Source organism: Gossypium hirsutum, chromosome A04 (assembly GCF_007990345.1).
Source record: "Gossypium hirsutum isolate 1008001.06 chromosome A04, Gossypium_hirsutum_v2.1, whole genome shotgun sequence".
In the NCBI taxonomy this organism is placed as follows: domain Eukaryota; kingdom Viridiplantae; phylum Streptophyta; class Magnoliopsida; order Malvales; family Malvaceae; genus Gossypium; species Gossypium hirsutum.
The window spans coordinates 51,827,973-51,841,743 of record NC_053427.1 but is presented as its reverse complement, the minus strand read 5'-3'; the positions used below and the strand labels follow the sequence as shown (position 1 = coordinate 51,841,743).

General features: G+C 33.9%; 1 non-coding gene across 1 annotated transcript; it reads right to left on the bottom strand.

Moving 5' to 3' along the window:
* Window positions 1-2,224: 2,224 nt before the first annotated feature.
* LOC121228595 (small nucleolar RNA R71) lies at window positions 2,225-2,331 on the bottom strand. The gene has a single exon (XR_005926171.1). It is a non-coding gene; the product is annotated as a small nucleolar RNA R71 (small nucleolar RNA).
* Window positions 2,332-13,771: the final 11,440 nt, after the last annotated feature.

The following is a 13,771-nucleotide window of genomic DNA, read 5'->3' as shown; positions in this document are numbered from 1 at the left end:
CTCTAATCCTTTCTGCTCAATTTAATTCTGTGAATTTCTCTTCCTCATTTCAACTATCAGTACAAAGGTGACATGCAGTAACATTTAGCAATCTCATGGTCAAAACTTACTGTAGCTTTCTTCTGAAATCACGGTGCAACTAATAAACCATAATTTATACATGTTTTTATCCCATGCTTAACACATTTATGGATGGTTTCTCCTTAGATTTGGTGAATTCGATGCTCCTAATTCTTTAATTTCATGTTTTATATTTAGGTGAGCATATGAGAGTGAAAAGAGCGAGAAACAGGCCGAAAAAGGAGAAAATAGACCCATATGGAAAATCCACACGGCCTGGACTTCCTCACACGGGCGTGTCCCACAGCCGTGTCCCTTTGGCAGGATCGAAGCATGACTTACACATGTAGACTACACGCCCGTGCCTATTCAACAACCTTGAACATGGACTGGAGTAATCGCACCCGGACGTGTCACATGAGCATGTCCCTGCCGAGCCCAAGTATAACCCTATTCAGAAAAGGCCAATTTTGAGGGCTCTTAGGCATTCTAAAGCCTATTTAAATGCCTGAGGAGGCACTTAGGATGGGGACGCAGAGTAGGAGGCAGGGAATTACTCAAGGGAAGCCGATTGGTCCATCTTAAAAGCCGGATTCATCATCAAGACTGAAGATCTCCCTTCAATTTCCATTCAGGGGTTTTTGGGTTTTCTTTATGTTTTTTATTCATTATTCTTCTGAGATGTTTTCTTCTATATTTATGAACTAAACCTCCTTAATACCTAAGGGGAATGAAACCTAATACGGATCTTGTTATTATTATCTGAATTGTATGATAAATATTTGACTTGTTCTCAATTATGTGTTCTTAATTCTTGTTTTAATATTCCAAGATATTGATTCAAGTTAATGCTCTTATTCAGAGGAGGAATAGACCCTGTCTAAGAGTAAATTTGTCATAATTAAGCGGAGTTGATTGCACGCCTAGAGATAGGGTGATAAGATTTTTCTGAATTAGGGTGAAACCTAATAAGGGGATCCATAGATCGAGTTAATGCAACATTAGGTGTTAATTAGAAAGAGATTTCAATTAATCAGCCTAGGGTTAGACGTTATTAGTCTCGAGAGAGATAATAATATAACTTAGGGATTTCTACGGATCAAGTCAAATGAATAAATTGTCTGATTCAGTGTCAAATAACAAGTGAAGTCTAGGTGGATTTTTCCTTAGGTATTGTCTTAATCAATCGAATTTTCCCAAAAGCTTTTCCCCAATTTCTCTCTGTGCACTCTTAGTTTAGTTAATTAATTTAGATAAACAAATCCCTTAATTTTTAGGCTAGATAATAAAAGAAAGTAATTACTAGTACTCTTGGTTCCTTTGGGTTTGACAATCAGGTCTTGCTAAAGCTATACTACTGTTCGATAAATACACTTGCTTCATCGTGATAATAGTTAGTTTGAAGAACGATTAATTATAAATATTTAAAACCTGTCACGAATATAACGTATCAAGTTTTTGGCACTGTTGCCGGGGAACTAGGATATTAGGAACACTCGATTTTTATTACTTTAGCCATTTTACTTTTATTGCAATTTAAAATTTTTATTCTAATTCTTCATTTATTTTCTTCTGACAGGTTTTTCTAGTTTATGACCAGAAAAAACCCATCAGGACCATTACTGTTTGATAGTGAGATCGATCGCACAGTTCACAAAAACCGAAGAGAAATAAGGTGAAGCTTAAGATACACAGAGGAAGAGCAAGAGGATGGTATTTCAACGACAACCGAGGAGATGGTTGAAAACCAAGAAAATTCGCTACCTCCTGCGATTGCTGTTAATCAGAATCCTGCTCCGTGCACTATGTATGATTATGCTAAACCTTCTTTAACAGGAACTGAATCGAGCATAGCTAGACCTACTGTAGCTGCAAATAATTTTGAACTGAAACCTAACACCATTCAAATGATCCAACAGTTTGTTCAGTTTGATGATTTGCAGGACGAGGATCCCAACGCTCACTTGGCAAATTTCTTAGAGTTTTGCGACACTTTTAAAATCAATGGTGTTTCTGATGATGCCATTCGCCTTCAGTTTTTTCCCTTTTAGTTGAGGAATAAGGCTAAACAATGGTTGAACTCGTTACCACGAGGGTCAATCACTACATGAAACAAATGACCGAAAGGTTTTTATTAAAATATTTTCCGCCGGCTAAAATAGCCAAATTACGTAATGATATCTCTTCTTTTGTGCAGATGGATTTAGAAACACTCTACGATGCATGGGAGAGATACAAGGAACTGTTGAGAAGGTTCCCTCACCATGGGTTACCACTCTGGCTACAGGTTCAAACGTTCCACAATGGCCTGAATCCTTCGACTTGACAGATGATCGACGCAACTGCTGGTGAAACTATCAATAATAAGACACCTGAGGATGCTTATGAATTTATAGACGAGATGTCACTGAATAATTATCAGTGGCAAGTCATGAGGACAAAGCCAACAAAAGCAGCTAGCATTTATAACGTCGATTCGGTCACCATGCTCTCTAATCAGGTAGAACTCTTGAATAAGAAAATTGATGGTTTCCTTAGATCTTCACAGGTTTACCCAGTAATGCAGTGCGAAGCAAGTGGAGATGGATTGAGCAATCTAGAATACCCACCCTATGGCCACAATATGGAGAACGAGTAGCTAAATTACATGGGTAATAATCCTCGATCTCAAAATAATCCGTCTAGAAATACTTACAATGCAGGATGGAGAAATCACCCAAATTTTTCATGGGGAGGCCAAGGGAATTAGCGACCACCACCACCTCCAGGCTTCCGACAACCACCCTACCAACAAGAGAAAAAGCCGAACCTTGAAGAGATGCTAACAAAATTCATCTCAGTGCCAGAAACTCATTTTTAGAATACCGAGACAGCACTTAAAAATCAACAAGCGTCAATCCAAGGGCTCGAAACTCAGATAGGTCAGCTCGTTAAATTGATATCTGAACAACCACAAGGTAGCCTACCGAGTAACACTGAATCTATTCCAAGGGAGCAAATCAAATGCGATTACCATTCAAGATGAGGAAAGGTTAGTTTCACCTGAACTAGAACCAAGGCAAGAAACTGTGGTAAGTAAAGGTAAGGGTAAGGTGGACCACAATGACCAGAAATCAGTAAGTAAAGAGTACAAAACTCGTGTGCCATACCCAAACGCGACAAGGAAAGACCGCACAGAAGAATAATTAGGTAAATTCCTTAAATTATTAAAGAAGTTACATATTAACTTACCATTTATTGGAGCTCTTTTGCAAATGCCGAGCACAGTCAAATTCCTAAATGAGCTTTTAACAAATAAGCGGAAGTTGGATGAGGTGTCACATATGGAGCTGAATGCGGTTTGCTCAACCATACTATAGAATAAGCTGGCCAACAAATTAAAAGATCCAGGGAGTTTTACGATTCCCTATTTAATTGGTAGCCTAGATGTTAATAATGCTTTGGCTGATTTAGGGGCTAGTATCAATGTCATGCCTTTCAAAAAGTTTAAGCAACTAGGTCTTGGAAAACCCAAAAAAACTAGGATAAGTATTTAATTAGCCGATAAAATAATCAGATTTCCTAGGGGGATTATTGAAGATGTACTCGTTAAAATTGACAAATTTATATTCCCAGTTGATTTTGTTGTTCTAGACATAAAAGAGGATAGTAACGTTCCTTTAATTTTAGGGAAGCCCTTTTTAGCAACCGCTCGAACAATTTTTTTATTGATCTTAGCACAGGTGAACTCACACTTCGTGTGGGTGATGAAACAATCACCCTTCAAGCTCGTAATTCGAGTAACACATCAAAAATTGAAGGTGGTTGTATAAATCATTCCACTAAAACTAACCATGTGGTGCAACCTGCTTTGCAGGAAATAAGTTCGAAGAACCTACACGAGCCATGTTCAAGTAACAACAAAGGACCTATCTATGAAGAACAAAGGCTACAAATCAAGGAACTAGATGAATGGTAGACACAAAAATCGAGAACACCAGATAAACCGAAACTGAGCCAGGACGAGCTCAATACATCACCAAATCAACTTAAGGTTGGAGATAAAGTACTACTAGATGCAGCAGATCCTCGCATTACCACTTCTGAACCTAATGAACAAATTCGTCTCACGGTACTTAGTATTTTCCCATATGGTATAGTTATGGTAATTCACCCCAAATTCGAAACTTTTAAGGTAAACAATACTCGTCTTAAACCTTATATTGATAAAGTTGATAGCAGGGATGAGGAGTGTAAACTCCTCGAGCCACCATGATCACACACCAGAGAGGTAAGTCAAGCTTAGACTATAAACAAGCACTTCTCGGGAGGCACCCCAAGCACTAACGGTGTTAACTTCTTTAAATTTTAGTCTTTAACATTTAATTCACTAATTGAGTCATTGAACATAGGATTTTCAGAACCACACAGCCAGGCACACGGGTGTGTCGTAGGCCATGCACATACCACAGGATGCAACACAGTCGTGCGATACGGCCGTGTGAAAATAGAGCCAAAACGATTCCCCAACATGGGATTCGATAAAGCTACCACGTCCATGCGACATGGCCGCGGGCAATCCTACCAAATTAACAAAGGTGAGCGACACGACCGTGCCCAACGACCGTGGTCAAGCTTGTCAAAATAACACGGGCGTGTGCCTGCATACACGGGCGCCGGAGAAGCAAACGAAGATTGACATGGTCGTGCAACATGGTCGTGTACACCAATGAACCCAATTTTGAAAACCACAAAACGTACGGGCTGAAATGAAGGCATACGGGCGTGGCCCGCAGCCGTGTGCCCCAATTTCTCTATAAACACCTATTATTTATTTTACTTTTATGTTTATATTTTGAAATTACTTTTTATTTCCTTTTAATACTATTTTATTTTAATTTTTTACAATTATTATTTTTGGATGTTTCATTACGAGTAATTATGCTTCCTTTTATTTCCTAAAAAGTTCCTGATCCTATCACAGTTATAAAGAGCTCCAAAGCTCATCATCGCATAAGAACTAAAAACTCCACTAGCAAAGGTTCTCCACGACTGCCACGTCCTGCTCGACCACGACCATAGCTACCACCAGATATAATATTCTTTTGGCACAGGATTTATGGACTACTGAACCTCTACCACCACCGGAGTATCCTCCTCCACTCTCATCATTGCCTTGGCTGATTATTCTCCATAACTCCAATTCAAGGAGTTCATTCATCATTCAGGAAGTTTCACTTCTCTCCCTATCTTATGATTATTTATCTATATTTTTCAATATATCTATCTTTGTACATTGAGGGCAATGTATATCTTAAGTGGGGGGGGTCTTTCATATCATCATTAGAAATCCCTGAATTTTGTCTTTTTCTCACGTGAATCACTCATATCACTATTAGAATGAATTTTAATTAATTTATGATTTTTATTGATATGTCTTGAATTAAAACATAGGCATTTATGCATTGATTGTTTAAACTTTAAGACATTAGGGAATCAAGCATGATAAGTTGATTCTTGAAGGATTATAAACTTTTAGGTTGTTTCCCTAATTTTAGGTATTATCGTGAGTTGAAATTCACAAGTTTAAACATCAAAAAGCCATAATTTTTGTGAGATCTTGAGCCTTTAGAGCATATTTTATTTCTTTCATGCTCACTTTTATTATGAGTGCGTCAGTATTGATTTATTATTCTAGAACTTGCTTGATTATGTATGTCAAGACCACAACATTTGATTTGATATGTCAAGATGATAAAGGCACTTAGGTTTAATCCACTCACTCCAAAAAAGCCTACCTTCATAATTGACCCTTAGTGAACCACTTTGAGCCTAACAAGCCATTAATTGATTTACCCTCAATATTAACCCATAACCCATTACTGTTGAAATCCCCTAATTTGATCCCTATTTTTTGTCGAGATTTGATTTGAACTAATTGCTTAGCTATGTTTTGTTCTTCTATGTATTTGACTTGTTCTTAAAAAAAATTACTTCAATAGGCCCTTACCACTCAAACACAAGACCTCTAACACACCAACACCCTTACCACTCAAACCAATAGGCTCATTCTGATATGGTTTTACAAATATTTTAATATAAGCCCACTGAGCAAGTATAAGCCTTAAGTCAGAAAAATACCAAAATTTACCGAAGGTAAGGCTTGAACCCAAGACCTCTCACACACACCCAGAACACTAAACGACTGAAGCAGATACAAACTTGTGTCAAGATATCACAAAAATAAAGATAGAAATTTTGGGGCGTTACAAAATCAACACTAATAGTATTTATGCTTAACACGTATTCAATTCATCACTAGCAATTAACATGTTTTAACAGGTATTTCAATAGGGTGATGTCAATATTAACACTAACGGTTATTTGTTTCACAATGTCAATAGCACGTAATATACACTTCAAATACGATATAACGATAACACTTCAGTCATTAAATCACAACTTCCAGAATGACACAAAATGAGGGACTAAATTGAGCACATAAAAACTCTAAAGACAATTCTGGCATATATAGGGACTAAACTAAACATATCATACATGTACATAATGCTAATAATTCAGTTAATCAAATCATGATTCTAACATTATTTGTTTTGTCAAGGACTTAATTGAATAACATAAAGCACTAAAAACAATTCAAAAATCAATCAGGGACTAAACTGGTCAATACTGTAAAACTAGAAAACAGGGGACAAAACTGTAAAATTTAAAAAATAGGGGACAACTATAAATCTTAAAAAAATAAAGTCAAAATCGTAAAATTTCAAAAATAGGGGAAAACTATAAAATCTGAAAAGAAAAAAGGGAAAAACTATAAAATCTAAAAAATGGGGGGGGAAACTATAAAATCTAAAAAATAAGGAACACACGGTCGTGTAACCAAACCGTGTGGAAAGCCTTAGACCTTATGGAGGGGGCACATGGTCATGTGGTTGTACCACGTAATAGACTGAGGCCATGTGAAATAGCAAAATCAAAATACAGGGGAGGACATGGGTCACGTGACAGGCTGTATAAAGGGTACTAAGCCGTGTGAGAATCAAAAAACCAAAGGTTTTAGGGAGACATGGTTGTGTGGTCCACACGCCCGTGTGGCTAACTGTGTGACCTTATTCAAAGGCACGGTTTGTCATGATTCACTTGTAAAGAACACACACCTATTACTAGAATTTAGAGGGACATCCCTCACGTTCAAAACTAATCTGGGTACCGAAATCGGGTCCTTCAAACGAAAATTATACACAAGTTAACGATCGATTTTGAGATTCGTCAACATTAATCAAGATTATCAAAAGATTTGTTAAGAATCATGATAGATTGACTAAATGATTTAAACGATTAAAATCAGATAGAAATTCTACAAAATTTAGGGTCTAAATTTTAGAATGAGATGTACTTACAAACTTGATGGAATTACAGAGGCAATCAATGATGAATTCAACAATTGATAAATAATCGATTTATTGGGGATTGATTTGATATCAAAAGAAAAAAATAATTTCAACATTGGAATGACAAATTTGATGAAAATGTTGGAAAAAAAACCTGATTTGAAATTGGTTTTCTTGCACAGCAGAAATTTAAGATTTTGAAAACCGACCCAGTTTGTGATATTTATAGCAATAAACCTGAATTTGTACTTGTGTTTTTGAATAAGCAGATCATTGATGTTTTTCGACTTTCAACCACTCAAAAGTTGAATAACAATCACTCAAAAGTTGTCCCAATCGCTCTACCAGTGCTATCTTTTTATAGGAAGAGAATGCAGAACCTTTGTAGAGTTGTAGAGGTATATTTTAAATAGAAAAAAAACATCCTACTTAGAGTAGGAGAGGGGTGAACAACTCATCTTGTATTTCTAATAGGCTTGTCACCCCCTTCATGTTATATGAGGGGTTTTGGACCTCTCTCACATTGGGTCTAATTACAAGTACTTCCTAAACCTTTTTAACCTAGTACTCTGTAATATAATCCAACTCGATTTAATTTTTCTATTTCTCAAAATAAACTTTAAATTTTACATATTAAATAATTTTCTCATCTCAATTTTACCCTAGTAAAATTTTAACGATTTTACCCTAGTAAATTTTCGAGAAAATTCATTCAATATGTCACAACTCAACATGTTCATTATGAACAAATGATTTTTTTTCATTTTTAGGCTTTAAAACAGTCCGAAAACATAAACTCATTCTTCCATCATTTTTTAAGTAATCCTATATAGGATTGCAATTTTTCGTTTTCATTTTTATTTCCATTTTTGGAAACCTACATTCATTTCCAAAAGATTTCATTTCTCCATTTCCGAGAAAATCATAATGATTCCTAAATGTTTCTCATTTCTCTTTTTCTATTTATTCCATTCATTTCTAATTAAACACATAATTCATTTCTAGTTTCAATGAGCTACCAGATAGACCGACTGGACATATGTAGTTGAGACTCAAATGATTTACAATTAAGTTTTGTCTTTTCACCTATTAATTATGAATTTATTTAGTCATGAAGTCATTCCACTATAGTATCGTGACTACGCTCTCCCCAACGACACACCATTACAAAAGCAATTTCTCAATGCTTGTCCAATGACCTTGTCATAAATTTTGCAATAAATGGATTATGACCCATGAAAAGCAAGAAGATGTACAATATCAATGGTTTAGGTGAAAAAGGTACCCAAATAAAATTCCTAATTCTAAATCATATATGATTTCTTCAACAACTTCATATTCTATCTGGAAAATGAAAGTTGTTAACAAATGCACTGAAGTGAGATGGGAAACGAAACAAAATGTTATATAAGTGAACACTATTATAGAGTAAACACAACATAAATCTTTAATATATAGAGAGAGAGAGTATACCAACTCTTGTTTTTTCCGTTGACGCCTGTAGATGTGACGCCACCCATTTAGGAATATCTATATAATCATATATCAAGTATCAAAGCATTATTATATGTGGCATTAAATATTATGCTAATAATATTCGTTTGTTAAATGTTTTTTTAATTGATATATAATTATAACACTAATTAAATGATAATTAATTTCATGTAATATATATTATTAATTATTAATATATTCAGTTGTGTAATTTAAACTAATATAGTTTTAGTTGGAGTTTTTAGGGATGCAAATGGTAATTGGTTATGTGGTTATTCCTTGAGAATGAGCAAAGAAATGATCTTTCGCATAGAAGCTCGAGCGATTCTCAAAGGTTTTCAAATAACATGGGAGAAACGTTACAGAAAGTTGGAAATCAAATGCAATAATGCTCTCTTTGTGGAGTCTTTTCTAGCAGGTAGTGTGGCAAATAGTAATCTAGCAGAGTTACGATTAATCAATGGTTACCTTCATATAAACTGGAAGCTAAAGCTTTGACATATTCCTAGGACTCAAAACCTGGCTACTAATCAAATGGCGAAATGTGTTCTTAATAATTCTTTGGGACTGACGATTTTTTACGATCCCCAAATTCAGTTAGGGAGATTTTATAGTCGGATAGATATATCTTCAACAATGTTGTCTAATTTTATTGTTTTCGCTTAAGGCTGTTGTATTTTCTACTGAACAAAAAACTCTATTATATAAAAAATATTATTGATTTGATTTTATCTAGTTTTTTACAAAAAAAAATTATTTACCATTCTTAATTGTATAGTTTAAATAAATAAAAACTCTATTATTAAAAAATTTTCTTTCTTTAGTTTCAGGTTGCTAATTAAATGAATGAATTCTCGTTTATAGATAGATATATTATAGATAAATGAAAATCTTATAATTTGCTTTTGGGAAGAAAAAAAAAAGAGTAACTTCGAATTAAAATTAAGCATCGAAACATGCCATTTATTAGTCATATTTAATTATTTTAGTTTTCTGGAAAAAATAAAAAAAAATACTTTAGAGAAATGCTAAAAAAATTAAAAATTAATATGTTAACTTGAAGACATTTTATTAGTCATTTTCATAGAAAATGAATTACAGAAAATATTTTCTGTATTTTTATGTATTTATTTCACAAAAAACAGTTTGGTCAAAGGAAAATGACTTATAGGTTAATGAAAAATAACCCTTTTTTCATGTAAAATGATTTACTCTTTTGAAAAACGTAAGTTATTTTTCGAAAAAAAGTTCCTCTATGGATAATTTTATTTTTATATAAAAATTAACTTAAATCAAGCTTAATATTATTATATATGTTGTGAATATTTTTTATTAAGTGGATGTCCATCAAGATCAAGATAAGTTTTGATTTATTTTTATTAGAATTAGATCTCTACTTCATTTATACTTGTTATGCCTATAAATAGAGACTTTGGAGAAGCTTTGTAAATTTTCTAATTGATCAATAAAATATGCTCTCTCTTTTGCTCTCCCATTTTCTTTGTTCTTTACACCCTATCTATTTATTTTATAACACATTATCAGCACGATTATCTTGTATTTTATAATATGGTTAGTCCAAATCTGTTGCTCAAGTTGTTGTCGATTGCCTTCTAGAGCTATAACAATTTTAGCCTACAATTCATCATGCGCACTATGGGTAATCATTATCTAAAGAAATTTATATAATCCTTACGTGTGCTCATGATAATAGCCAGGGTGATAACGATGATGTTAAAGAATCTCAGGTATATTTTATTATAATTTATTTATTATATCATATTTATTATAATTGGAGATTAATGATGACAACATGAATATATATATTTTTATTTGAAATCCACGCATGTTTGCAATGATAATTATGAAATAAAGAATCTATTGGAACATTTCAAGTTCGTCCTTGTAAATCTATTGTATTCCCCGAAGAGAATGCGAGCACAAAAGAAAATAAAAACCAACATTATTCCAATATTTGGTAGTACAAAATTAGTTGAAAGCTCCGGAAGAGCTGATCTATCAATATCTAAAAAGAACTAAATTTGTGATGGTTAATGCATCGGTTTTAAAAGATATTCATTGCAATGGATCACATATTGAGATTGTGAATAAGGAAAATATTATATTTCATATGAATTGAGAGAAGATTGAGTTATTAATTACTTTTGTTTTTAAATTGAATTGACTGTGGCTATCTTTGTGATCTTCTTTTGTCATCATCTCCATTAAGGCATTGAAAGCAAAATATTTAACTGTGAAAGATCTACTTATAAGCAATAGAATATGGTAACTCTATCTAAATCTTGTTATGGTTGGATGCACCTAAAGTTGCAAGTTTTTTATTTATTTATATATTTGAAAATTTTGCCATATTCCCTAAAGCGAATATTGTATATAACTGTTTAGAAATTATATTTTGTTGACTTAGTGGCATTGTCAACTTCACATTAATTTAGATATTTCCAGTGGTGAATGTCACTATAGTACTTATATATGGATACAAATTAAAAAGAATGACAGTAAAAGTATCATGAATTTGCTACAATTTATATTGACATTATTAGTACAATTGAAATGCATGTTAAAGTAATCCAGAAGTTTACTGATACAAATGCATTTACTTCTTGACGTGATCAGTTAGACCAACCTGGATCAATATGATTTGAAAATTAATTGAGAATTTATATGGGCATTCATTAGAGAATCAGAAGATTATTTAATTTAAAAAATTCTCATTTGTTGTTTGTTCTCAATGAAAATTACTTATTAGAAACTCACTAGCTAAAGTTGAGATTTAATGTCTTGCATTTTTTAAATGAATATGGACTCATTCATCCACCATGTAGATGGTTTTGATATTATATGATTTTGGTAGATGCATATACAAAATAATCACATATGTGTTATCAATTTGCAACTTGTTGTTTGCAAGATTACTTGTTTAAATAATTAAATTCAGATTATGCAATTAAGACAATTCATCTTGTTAAAGCTAAAGAGTTTATATCTTAGTCTTTTATTTGTTGAGTTTGAAAAACTTTCGTAAAAGTTTATTATTTATGCGTCTGACGATTTAGAGAAATTATTGATTGAACACATCTGATTAATATCAAAACCATTACTTATGAGAACTAAACTTCCTATTCCAACATGAGATTATGTTGATTTACGTATTGTATGCATCAAGCTAATAAATTATAAATACTCCCCATTAGAATTGGTTTTTAGTGAAGAGCTAAACATTTCTCATATTTGAATTTTTGTATATGCGTATATGTAACACCCCTAACCCGTATCCGTCGTCGGACTAAGGTTAAGAGGCATTACCGGATAATCGGAACATTTCAAATTCATTTCACAATCAAAAAGTCATGCATATTCATATCATAATCAAACATCCATAAGGTCCCTTTCTTAGGTCATCAAGACCTTAAACTTGCTTTAGAAAGGGGTTGGGACTAAACCGAGCACATACAATTTTTTTCAAAACTTAAACATTTTTCTAAGTTATAAAGGACACATGTCCGTGTGAACAGGTCGTGTGCCTCACACGACATTAGACACGCCCGTGTGTCTAGGCCGTGTCAAAATAGGGCATACATACTGACCTTTCCAAATGGCCACAAGACACGGCATTAGACACGCCCGTGTGCCAGGCCGTGTGAAAATTAGGGAGGTTACTAACTTGGGTCACACAGCCAGTCACACGTCCGTGTGTCTAGCCCGTGTGCCACACACGGCCAATAGACACACCCGTGTGTCTAGGCCGTGTCAAAACTGTAGGGTATACTGACTTTAAATCGTAGGGTACCCCAGGGGACACACGGCCGTGTAACATAACCGTATGTCACACACGGCTGAGACACACGCCCGTGTCTCTACCCTTGTGGACAAAAATAGGCTATTTGCAAAGCCAATTTGCCACCCATTTTGGATCCTCCCTACAAGCACCAAAACCAAACCAATTGTATCACATTTCCAACCAATTTCAACCACAAAACATTCATCATTCATTTCGTATCTTCATCGACTTATTTTATCCTTAATATACAAATCAAAACATGCCAAATCATGAGCCAAAGTCATACCAACTCATTCATTCACATAACATCATTATACCATTTCCATAACAAATTCACATTTCTAACTTACGAATTCAACCATTTCTCACAAGACCCTTTTATACACGTCAAAATATAGCATATAGACAATATTGCATCACATAGATTATAACCATACTTCATTCTTGCACATAACCAAAACCAAGCCATATCACATGACTAGGTATTCACATCATAAAACATACCAAATTAACTCTAACCTATACATGCCATATATCATATATACAACTCTCAAAATGGTACCAAAATAGATGTCCGATAGTGTGAATGAGTCACTAACGATCCCCGGATTCGAGAACACTGTAAAATAGAGAACATTTCACATAGTAAGCTTTAAAGCTTAGTAAGTTCGTACCAATTATAATCAAAAATTTATATAATACCAAACGTCAACTAATAAACACTTAGTAGTTCACAATTCATCCATCAATTCTATTCTATCACATTTAATATGTTCATACAAATTCATCAAACTTCATACACATAGTATCATCTACCATATAGGTATCGAACGTACCTGAACTTTCCCGTATTTATTCATTTCATTCTCACCTCTCGTTCAAATACATTAATACCTTTGGAAGTCTTTCCATGCTTTAAGAATTCACACATTTAGTGCATTAATGATTAGCCGAAGCTGTAATAATCTCACACACTTAGTGCCATCTCAAATAACCGAAGCTATCTCAGTATCGTACACTTAGT